Below are 12,163 nucleotides of genomic sequence, written 5' to 3' on the forward strand. Positions count from 1 at the left end.
CAAGTAGTTGTATCCAGTCCACATCCACCAAATCACCTCTCAGCTTTGTAAAATTTGCCTTCCCCCAGTTTCGAACTTTAACTTTTCGAGCTGCCCTGCCATTACTTAGCTTTACAAACTCATTATTGCTCGTGTAATAAGTGTAATAAGTAGAATAATTTACCAGTTACTCACCGATCAGCTTCTTCCCCTGTACCATGGAGGCCGAAAAGGCAGAAGTGAAGAGACCAAAGAGCACCTCCTTCCCCTAGTCAGTGAAGTCCCTCACACATCAACTCACAGCTTTACACTCTGTCCAAACAGCACTTTCTAATTAGTAATTATTCATAAATTACACTAACTAAAACATTAGTAACCTGACCAATTACAAGGTAGCTATTTGAGGGTTTTTAAACAAAGAGCTTTTTTCCCTATCCCAAAGGCTCTTTTCAGATCCACCCACAGTATCTGAAAGGGCTGATTACTGTCTGAAGTCTGCTGTACCCACACCTCTGTCTATCCCTTTTCATCTAAAACAAACAGCGTCATCTTCCATTCCTTTCACCATCATGTGTTTAACTCGCTTCTCCTTATAGACAGTCAGATATCAATGTAATAATGAAATGATCTGTATCAGTGCTGGCCATTTCCCTGTCCTGATTTCAGAGCCCACTCTGGACACTTGTTTCCCATTCCAGGACCTTCTTGTATTAATATTCAGCACCACCTGTCACTCAGAAACTTGTTTCAATGAACCGATCCTTTTACTGAACTTCCAACTGCTGCTGTCTATTTCTCGAGGGTAAGAGCTGCTCACTGTGTAAGGATGTGAGGGGAATGTAACCCGGCTGCTGGTGAGAAGGTCCCGTCTTCTCAATCAAAAGCCTTTTATTTTACTACAGTGATTCCCAGATTCCCAGCTGGTCCGTTGAGGATTTTGTTTTCACAGAAATATCTTGTTAAATACAAATCTGATTCCAACACGTCAATAACAGGACAGAATGGGAACCTTTTAAAAGGATGAAACAACTATTTCAGTGTCTCCTCACTGTCCCCCTGAAGCCTGTGTGAAGGGGAATTACCAATAGTCTGTAATTTATTACTTCCACACCGAGTTTGAGTTATTTGTCGTGTGAACGATTGCTGAACGGAGTCTTTTACTGTCAGTTACGGATGAGAAGTTGACAACAATTGGCAAAATAAAGCTGTTCATAAAATAGCACCAGCAATTTGAGTCGGTAAAAGCAAAATTGTGTTTTAAAAGTTTATTTAAACCGCTACGGGAAAATAGATTTTTATGTCCTTTTCCAGTCGATCACTTCTTTTCCAAAGTGAAATTGGCGGCTTTCACAAATTCAAATATTCTGCCAGGTTGACAGGTTCAACCAATGATTTTTTGTATTTTGTGCATCGAGGTTCTCTAATTGAATCATTCATGTGAGCTAATGGCCGTGTGGCCTAATGGGTAAGGCATCTGACTTCGGTATATTCCATGATGTTATCAGAAGATTGCAGGTTCGTGTCCTGCCATGGTTATTTTGACCCAAATGGATTATGCAGGGCTTTGGGGATCGAGTCGGGGACTGAACAGATTGGAAACCCGACATGGACTGAATGGGGTAAATGGCCTCCTCATGTTCTGTCACTGACTTTATGAGAAGAGGGTGACCAATCAGAAGTGGGCTGGGGAGACAGCGGGCTCAAACTGCAGGAATTCCAGGTCCCTGAATGACTGAGCTGAAACTGATCAATTTCACTGCAGGAAACACCGTCTCGGGGGAAATAACATCACAAATAATTCCATTTGACTAATTATTCAATTATAAAACAATGGGCAGATGTGAAGGTGTGATGTTACTTTTCACTGTGAGGGGAGAATCCGCCATCTGCATAAATCAGCAACTTTATCACATCGTCTGTGCGTTTGGAAAAGAAACGATGAAAACTCTCCCCATAACCCTGGTGTGGTGGAAAGGCTCAATTCAGAGATTGGAATATAACGAGAGCACAACATAAATCATTAACTGATATTTCCGGCATAAAACACACCCCAGCTCCCGTTCCCATGTCACTGCTGTCCCTATGAGGCGGTGGGTGACTCTGAAAAGAGACTTTGTTTTGTGTTTCTGCAGGAAAACCACAAAGATCCTCCCAGGCAGTGAAACTCATCTTCCCAGAATCTCCATACCAGATTGAAACAGAAAACACAAAGACAGTGAGAAAGTTCCAGAGAGTTACTGAGCATTAAAACCAATGAAATAAACCAATTCTAGAGAGATGTTGGTGCAGCTTTTTCAGAGAGATTGTAGGTGGCTCTGAAAAGAGCCGTTGTGTTTCGGGTGTTTTCACTACATGGTGGAGTTTTACTTGGAGTTGATGTACTTGGTCACTCACTTTGTCCCTTCTCACATTCCGAGCGCTTTGTTGGGTGGAAATATTTATTCAGGCAGTTACAACAGCTCAGAGCCGACATTGAGTCAGAAACCAGAAATGGGAGTACGGGACACAGACAAGGAATTGAGGCTGAACCTTTCTAAATCTCACTGGTTATCGGCCTCAGCTAGAGCATTGTGTCTAATTCCATGCTCCACACTTTAGCAGGAATGTCAAGGCCTTAGAGAGGGTGCAGAGGAGATTTACTAGAATGTATCAGAGATGCAGGAATTCAGCTAATGTGGAAAGAATAGGGGTCTGGGGTGTGTGAAGCTGGGGTCCTTCTTCTTAGAGCAGAGGTGTTAATGGGGCAGTTGAAAGTTGTGTTCAACATTGTGAAGAGTTTTTATAAGAATAAAGAAGTTTGACTGCAATTAGACAGAGCCTCGGTGAGATCACACCTGGAGCACTGTGTACAGTTTTGGTCCCCTTATCTAAGGAAGGATATACTTGCCTTAAAGGAAGTGTAGCAAAGTGTCACTCGTTTGCTTCCTGGGATGGGGGGATTGACCTATGAGAAGAGATTGAGTGGACGAGGCCGATATTCCTCATAATTTAGAAGAGTGAGAGGTAATCTTACTGGCACCTAAAAATCTTAAGGGATTTAACAGGGTAAATGCTGGGAGGATGTTTCCTCTGGCTGGGGAATCTCGAACTAGGGATCACAGTCTCAGTATAAATGGCTCAATCATTTAGGACTGAGAAGAGGAGAATTTATTTTCACTCAAAGTATTGTGAATCTTTGGAATTCTCGACGCACAGTGGTTAGCACCGCAGCCTCACAGCTCCTGTGACCTCGGTTCTGTTCAGGGTACTGCCTGTGCAGAGTTTGCAAGTTCTCTCTGTGACCACGTGGGTTTCCGCCGGGTGCTCCAGTTTCCTCCCACAGCCAAAGACTTGCAGGTTGATAGGTAAATTGACCATTGTAAATTGCCCCTAGTGTAGATAGGTGGTAGGAGAATGGTGGGAACGTGGTAGGGAATATGGGATGAATGTAGGATTAGTATAAATGGGTCGTTGTTGGTCGGCACAGGCTCGGTGGTCCCAAGGGCCTTTTTCAGTGCTGTATCTCTCTGTGACTCTAGAGATGTGGATGCTCAATCATTGGGTATATCAAAGAGAGAGATCGATAGGTTTTTGGATACGAAGGGAATGAAGGGATCTATGCTAGTGTGGTAAGATGGAGTTGATGTAGGAGATCAGCTGTGATCTTATTGAATGGCAGAGCTATTTCGATGGGCCGAATGGCCCACTCCTATTTTTTATGTAAAGTTCCATTCCTCTCAGGGAATATTTTATTTTCAAAAAGAGAATTACTGCACACACTGGAAACCTGAATAATAACAGAAGATTCTGGAAACACTCAGCAGTTCCAGCAGTATCTGTGGAGAGAGGAAGGGAGGAGCAATGTTTCAGGTCTATAGAAGGGTCACAGAACTGGACCACTATCCCGAGCTTCTCTTCTCCACAGTTGTTTCCGGACTGGCTGAGTGTTTTCAGTATTTTAGGCTTTTTCTTGCTGTATTTCATCCTTTTCCTATTTGACTATTTGCTGTGAAACTTTCAGCGTTGTGCTCAGTTCTTTGTGTCGTTGTGTTTTCTTTATTTGAAGTAATGTAAATAGTATCCTGAAATGAATTTGCCAAATGGTTGGGCAAATTGTTACAACCAGCTTTTGAGCAAGTTCTCCACATACACAGTGAAGGATTCCTTCACATTTGCGAATACCATCCAGGACTTGCATATCGATAGCAATGCCGTGTCCATGTGTCATTTGACATTGCTAGCCTATTCACCAATGTACCACTTCAGGAAGCCATAGATATTTGCACTGCAGTGCTATATCATGGCGATCTAGACCCGTCACCATTGTGTGAATCCGTATTCATTGAACTTATGAACTCGGCAACTTGCACAGTTGAGTTCAGTTTTATTGACACCATGTATCGCTGGTGTTGCCATGGGATCCCCTCTCGGCCCAGCTCTCACAAACATCTTTGTTGGATTCCATGACAAACCTGTTTTTAAGGGAATGACACCTAACCTCCGACCTCTTGCATATTTCCAATATGTCGATGATACATTTGCTATATTTGAATCCGCAGCTGCATGAAATAATTTCCTTGCACGTCTTCATGGGCTCCATCCTAGACTCAAATTCACCTTTGCAATGGAGCAGTCAAATGAGCTCCCTTTCCTTGATGTACTAGTTGAGAAATCTGCTAAGGGGTTTTCTACCACGGTCTACCGCAAACCTACCTTCACTGGTCAATGCACGCGTTGGGATTATTACAGATCCACGCGCTAGAAGATTGGTCTTTTCGGCAACCTCATAAATAGGGCTGAGCCATTTGCTCACCATGCAAGCTTGATGCTGAAATAGGGCGAATCAAAGACATCCTGCATTACAATGGCTACACTGATCAGATCATTTCTCACTGTATATCACACAAACTTATAAACGGGCTGAAGGACGTCATTTTGAGCCCTGAAAAGTGCCCAGTCTCCCTCAAATTACCCTGGAAGGGTAATATATCCCCAGTATTTGAGTAACAGGTGAAGCTCGCTGTTTCCTGCTGTTACTATGCAGGAGCAACAAGTGTGGTGTTCACCACTAACAGGATGCTGCTGTCAAGCAAAAGAGATGTCCTGCCTATCACACAAATAAGTAACGTGATATATGAATTTCAATACCAGTGTGATGCTAGGTTTCTAGACCGTACATCCCAAAACTGGCGGATTGTATCAAATAACATGTCCCTTCAGCTGTTCGCAATGGGCCCTACCCAACCAACCCGTGCTTGCAAAACCCAAAACACAGTATCCAACATGAGATGTGATTCCACAATAGGACAACATTTGCTAAATAATTCTCAGTGTGCTAAGAATTACACTGACAACCAATTTAAGACTGTCAGTCGGGCTCGCAATGTGGTGCATTGGTGTGGACTGTAAGCTACATATATTAATACATAGGGCCCTGTTCTTTGCAGACATAAAGAACATGCACACACATTGTGTCAGTTTCAGCTAAACAAAATAAGTGACAGCCATTGACTGGCTCATTCCACAGGGCAATGCCTTGGCCAATCAGAGTTCACTTGCCCACCAATCAGCACTCTCTTCTCATACAGAAGAAAGTTGTTGTTTTCCTTTAAATTGGTATTCTTGTGGAATGCCCTGCTGAGTGCAAGACGAAAACAACTGGCTACCAAAGTTTGGACAACATGTCACTATTTTCACGAAATGATTACTTTTATTTTCAATATAAAAATATAAAGCAATATGAGTGTAACATTTACAGACAAATTCTATTACCTCACATTGCCTGATTCTTTCACACTGACAGACTATGTGAACTACTGTCCCGATTTTGCAGTTCTCATTTCCACTTAGCAAATGTCAGCAATCTGTGATACAGTGCAGTTTACAGACCAGACCGTCAATCACAACATGCAATAATTGCTCAGCTTATGTTGGACTGGTGGGATTTAGAAATACTAGGAATTGAGATGAGCTGTTATTGTATTTAATTATTTGTTTCATGGGATGTGGACGTCGCCATCCAGGCCAGCATTTATTGTCCATCCCTAATTGCCCATGAGAAGGTGGTGGTGAGCTTCCTTCTTGAACCACTGCAGTCCATGTGGGGTAGGTACACCCACAGTGCTATTAGGAAGGGAGTTCCAGGATTTTGACCCAGCGACAGTGAAGGAATGGCGATATAGTTCCAAGTCAGGATGATGTGTAGCTTGGAGGAGAACTTTCAGGTGGTGGTATTCCCATGCATCTGCTGCCCTTGTCCTTCTAGGCAGTAGAGGATGCAGGTTTGGAAGGTGCTGCCTGAGTAGCCTTGGTGCATTGTTGCAGTGCATCTTGTAGATGGTACACACTGCTGCCACTGTACGTCAGTGGTGAAGGGAGTGAATGTTGTGGACGGGGTGCCAATCAAGCATGTTGCTTTGTCCTGGATGGTGTCGAGCTTCTTGAATGTTGTTGGAGCTGCACCCATCCGGGCAAGTGGATAGTATTCCATCACACTCCAGACTTGTGCCTTGTAAATGGTGGACAGGCTTTGGGGAGTCAGGAGGTGAGTTACTCACCGCATGCTTCGTACCTTCTGACCAGCTCATGTAGTCACACTATTTATAAGGCTACTCCAGTTCAGTTTCTGGTCAATGGGAACCCCCAGGAAGTTGATAGTGGGGGATTCAGCGATCGTAATGCCGTTGAATGTCAATGGGAGATCGTTAGATTCTCTCTTGTTCGAGATGGTCATTGCCTGGCACTTGTGTGGCGCGAATGTTACTTGCCACTTATCAGCCCAAGCCTGGATATTGTCCAGGTCTTGCTGCATTTCTACATGGACTGCTTCAGTATCTGAGGAGTCGCGAATGGTGCTAAATTTTGCAATCATCAGTGAACATCCCCACTTCTGACCTTATGATTGAAGGAAGGTCACTGATGAAGTAGTGAAGAAGGTTGAGCCGAGGATACTACCCTGAGGAACTCCAGCAGTAATGTCCTGAAGCTGAAATGATTGACCTCCAACAATCACAACCATTTTCCTTTCTGCCAGGTACGATTCCAACCAGTGCAGAGTTTTCCTCTTGATTCCCATTGACTCCAGTTTTGCTCTGGCTCCTTGATGCCATACTCAGTCAAATGCTACCTTGATGTCAAGGGCAGACACTCTCACCTCACCTCTTGAGTTCAGCTCTTTTGTCCTTGTTTGAACCAAGTCTGTAATGAGGTCAGGAGCTGAATGGCCCTGGCGGAACCCAACTGAGTGTCACTGAACAGGTTATTGTGAAGCAAGTGCCACTTGATATCACTATCGATGACACCTTCCATCACTATACTGATGATTGAGAGTACACCGATGCGGCAGCAATTGGCTGGGTTGGATTTGTCCTGCTATCTGTGTACAGGACATACCTGGGCAATTTTCCACATTGCCGAGTAGATGCCAGTGTTGTAGCTGCACTGGAACAGCTTGGCTAGGGGCGCGGCAAGTTCTGGAGCACAGGTCTTCAGTACCATTGCCGGAATATTGTCAGGGCCCGTAGCCTTTGCTGTATCCAGTGCCTTCAGTCGTTTCTTGATATCAAGTTGAGTGAATCGAATTGGCTGAAGACTGGCATCTGTGATGCTGGGGACTTCAGAAGGAGGCCGAGATGGATCTTCAACCCGGCACTTCTGGCTGCAGATTGTTTCAAATTCTTCATCCTTGTCTTTTGCACTGATGTGCTGGGCTCCCCCATCATTGAGTTTGGGGATAATAGTGGAGCCACCTCCTCCTGTTGGTTGTTTAATTGTCCACCACCATTCATCATTGGATGTGGCAGGGTGTAGATCTGATCCGTTGGTTGTGGGATCACTTAGCCCTGTCTATTATATGCTGCTTCTGCTGTTTGGCATGAAAGTAGTCCTGGGCTGTAGCTTCATCAGGCTGACGCCTCATTTCAAGGTATGCCTGGTGCTGCTCCTGGCATGCCCTCCTGCACTCTTCATTGAATTAGGGTTGGTCCCCAGCTTGTTGGTAATGTTAGAGTGGGGGAATATGCCGGGCCATGAGGTTATAGAATGTGGTTAACTACAATTCTGCTGCTGGTAATGGTCCACAGCACCTCATGGATGCCCAGTTATACATTGTTAGATCTGTTCAAAATCTATCCCATTAAGCACAGTGGTAGTGGCACACAACACGATGGAGGGTATCCTCAATGTGAAGACGGGACATCATCTCCACAAGGACTGTGCAGTGGTCACTTCTACCAATACTGTCATGGACAGATGCATCTGCGGCAGGCAGATTGGTGAGGATGAGGTCAAGTATATTTTTCCCTCTTGTTCGTTCCCTCACCACCGACTGCAGACCCAATCGAGCAGCTATGTCCTTTAGGACTCGGCCAGCATGGTCAGTAGTGGTGCTACCGAGCCACTCATGGTGATGGACATTGAAATACCCCAGCCAGACTACATTCTGCACCCTTGCCCCTCAGTGCTCCCTCCAAGTGGTGTTAATCAGTCTTTCGCTGTTACTTGCTGGTTTGCTCAGTACCTTTCTCTGTCTGTTCCTTTCTGGGTCCTGATAATCTCTTCCTGGTTTTCTGTGTGTCTTTCTCTGCCTGCCTCATTGTCAGTGCTGTTACTCAGTGTCCTTGTGTCATTGTGCAGTGAGGGTGAGTCTGTCAGCACGTGTGTTGCTGAGTCCGGGATTCTTGAGAAATCCGACGACAATCCTATTTTTGGAAAAACATTGGGGAAATCAACATATTTCACTAACGGGCAGCTAAAATTGGCAATAGTCGTTAGCAGAGTGGCGCAGCGGAAGCGTGCTGGGCCCTCAACCCAGAGGTCAATGGATCGAAACCGTTCTCTGCTATTTATGTTTGGTAGCAATACAAACAGTTCACTTTTGAAGCATCAAGTATTTACCCACAATAACAAGATGCTTCCAAAGGCACTCAATTGCAATCAGCTTCTTCCTTCCAGTGAACACATCAATCAGTAACAAATCACTTTTGCTCACACGAACACAAGCTGCAAACACGGACCAGCCGAGTCTATCCCACTTTGTCAACCCCTTCCTGCAGAGCCTCCTCTCCACCACCAGATGGTGATGTTGGCCACAATAAAACCAGGACAAATGGTCACAGTGAGGAGACGGTCAGTAACAGAAAATAAAACAATAACAGGGAAAACCTTTGCACAACAACAGGGTACATCTTTACACAACAGAAAACATATTTACTAAACAGGAAATACCTTTAGACAACAGGGAGAATACAATCATAGAAATGCCTTGTTTCTCCATCTCAGTCTCGTTGTCTCTCTCTCTGTTCCTCACTTTTGCTTCCTCACAGTCTATTGGTTTTCTCTGTGGTTTTCTCTCTGTCCCGTTGTCGATGGTGTTACTCAGCGTCCTTGTAACATTGTGTAGCCAGGCTGAGCCTCCCAACACCTGTGTTGCTGTAATAAAGTCAGAAAATGCTGAAAATGCTCAGCTGGTCTGGCAGCATCTGTGCAGAGAGAAACAGTTAACAGTTCAGATCTGTTTCCTTAGCTCACATTAACTTTGTTTCTTTCTCCACAGATGCTGCCAGACCTGCTGACTATTTCAAGCATTTTCTGTTTATGTTTCAGATTTCCAGCATCTGCAGTATTTTGCTTTTGTACGTGTGTTGCTATGTCTGGGACTGTTTGAGTGCAATGCTATTGCTTTATAAACAGCGTTGAAACAAACATTTATCTCGCTAACACACAGCACTAATACACAGCTGGATATAAACAGCAGCCTGCAGCAGAGGGCGCACTGGAAGTTTATTAACACAAATAATTCACCAACACTATATTTACTGCTGTCCCCAATGACACCACACTTCATCTTAACACGTTTTACTCTTTATTTACATCAACTTCTTCCTTCCAGTAAACACTTCAATTTGGAACATAGCTTCCAAATCACCTTTATTCACAAAGCCAAACACACACCAGTCCAGACTTTCCCCTTTCTGTCAACCCATTCCTGCATCACTGCCTCTCCACCAACAGTTGTTGCTGGAATCATACAATCATAGAATGGCTACAGCACAGAAGGAGGTCATTCGGCCTGTCGAACCCGTGCTGGCTCTCTGTTAGAGCAACTCACCTCATTTCACTCCTCAGTCAGTTCAATTTTGGAGGTGAGAAAACTTCTCAAAAGAATAATTCGGGACAAAATTAATAGTCCCATGGACAAATGTGGGTTAATTCAAGAAAGCCAGCATGGATTTCTTAAGGGAAAATCATGTTTAACTGTCCTGCGGGAGTTTTTTGATGAGGTAACAGAGAGGGATGATGAGGGCAATGCTGTTGATGTGGTGCACATGGACTTTCAAAAGGTCTGGCAGCATCTGAAAGGTCACTGAACTGAAACGTTAACTTTGCTTCTCTCTGTACAGATGCTGCCAGACCTGCTGAGTATTTCCAGCATTTCTTGTTTTCATTATGGCACAGAGTTCCCTTTTCAAACTTACAGAATTAACCACAATAATGTACTCTGAGATTCAAGTGAAATATCAGCCCAATATTTACACACATTATGAGTTTATAAATTTCAGTATTAATTCCCATAGTGCATCCTGACATATACATTAGATATAACATAACATAAGAACAGAAGAAATAGGAGCAGGAGTAGGCCATTCGGCCCCTCAAGCCTGCCCCGCCATTCAGTAAGATCATGGCTGATCTGCCCCAGACCTCAACTCCTCTTTCATGCCAGCTCTTCATAGCCATCAACTCTCCAATATTTCAAAAATCTATTTACATCCTCTTTAAATACTTTCAGTGATTTAGCCTCCAATACTGTCTGGGGTAGATAATTCCAGACATTCACTACCCTCTGAGAGAAGAAATTCCTTTGCATCTCAGTGTTAAATGAGTGTCCCCTTATTCTGTAACTATGTCGCCGAGTTTGAGATTCCCCCACTAGTGGAAACATCTTCTCAACATCTACCCTGTTAATAAAAACAGGAAATGCTGGAAATACTCAGCAGGTCTGGCAACATCTGTGAAGAAAGAAGCAGAGTTAATGTTTCAGGTCAGAGACCCTTCTTCACCCTGTTAAGCCCCCTCAGAATCTTGTACGTTTCAAAAAGATCACCCCTCATTCTTCTAAACACGAATGAATAACCTGTTTTGCCGTTCTTCATAAGTCAACCCCTTCATCCCAGGAATCAGCTGAGTGAATCGCTTTTGAACTCCTCCAATGCCAGTGCATCCTTTCTTAAGTCTAAATCTCAAGTGTAATATCAGATTGAGAGAATCTGAAAGAGAGCATAACCTGAGATACAAACTGAGAATTCAGTTTAAAACTCCCCCGGATTGTGAAACTAAAAGATACAAGAGCAATTCAATTTGTATAGACTGTGCTTTGGATCACATTCCAGCCCTCATACAGTATCAGACTGGAAGATACTGTAGCAATTCCATTAGTGCAGACTCAGCTCTACATTACAGAGCAGGGAACATATTTAAACAACCGGGAACACTTTTACACAAGACGGATCACATTTACACAACTGAGAAGATCTTTACCCAACAGGGAACCATTTTACACAATAACAGAGAACATCTTTACACAACAGCGAATACAGTAACACAACAGAGAACATATTACACAGCAGGAAATATTTTAAAAGAACACAGGGAACATCTTTACACAACAGAGAACACAATTACATAAATCATTGGTCTTTCGCTGTCTCTTGCTGGTTTGCTCAGTACCTTTCTCTGTCTGTTCCCTTCTGGGTCCTGATAATCTCTTCCTGGTTTTCTGTGTGTCTTTCTCTGTCTGTTCCTTTCTGGGTCCTGATAATCTCTTCCTGGTTTTCTGTGTGTCTTTCTCTGTCTGTTCCTTTCTGGGTCCGAATGATCTCGACCCGGTTTTCTGTGTGTCTTTCTCTGTCCGTTCCTTTCTGGGTCCTGATAATCTCTTCCTGGTTTTCCGTGTGTCTTTCTCTGTCTGTTCCTTTCTGGGTCCGAATGATCTCTCCCTGGTTTTCTGTGTGTCTTTCTCTGTCTGTTCCTTTCTCGGTCCTGATAATCTCTTCCTGGTTTTCTGTGTGTCTTTCTCTGTCTGTTCCTTTCTGGGTCCTGATAACCTCTTCCTCGTTTTCTGTGTGTCTTTCTCTGTCTGTTCCTTTCTGGGCCCTGATATTCTCTTCCTGGTTTTCTGTGTGTCTTTCTCTGCCTGCCTCATTGT

At 43.9% G+C, this 12,163-nt stretch overlaps 1 non-coding gene across 1 annotated transcript; it reads left to right on the forward strand.

The window, feature by feature from the left end:
- The first annotated feature begins 8,728 nt into the window (after nt 1-8,728).
- trnae-cuc (transfer RNA glutamic acid (anticodon CUC)) lies at nt 8,729-8,800 on the forward strand. The gene has a single exon. It is a non-coding gene; the product is annotated as a tRNA-Glu (tRNA).
- The last annotated feature ends 3,363 nt before the right edge of the window (nt 8,801-12,163 follow it).

This window comes from Heterodontus francisci, unplaced genomic scaffold (genome assembly GCF_036365525.1).
Source record: "Heterodontus francisci isolate sHetFra1 unplaced genomic scaffold, sHetFra1.hap1 HAP1_SCAFFOLD_597, whole genome shotgun sequence".
In the NCBI taxonomy this organism is placed as follows: domain Eukaryota; kingdom Metazoa; phylum Chordata; class Chondrichthyes; order Heterodontiformes; family Heterodontidae; genus Heterodontus; species Heterodontus francisci.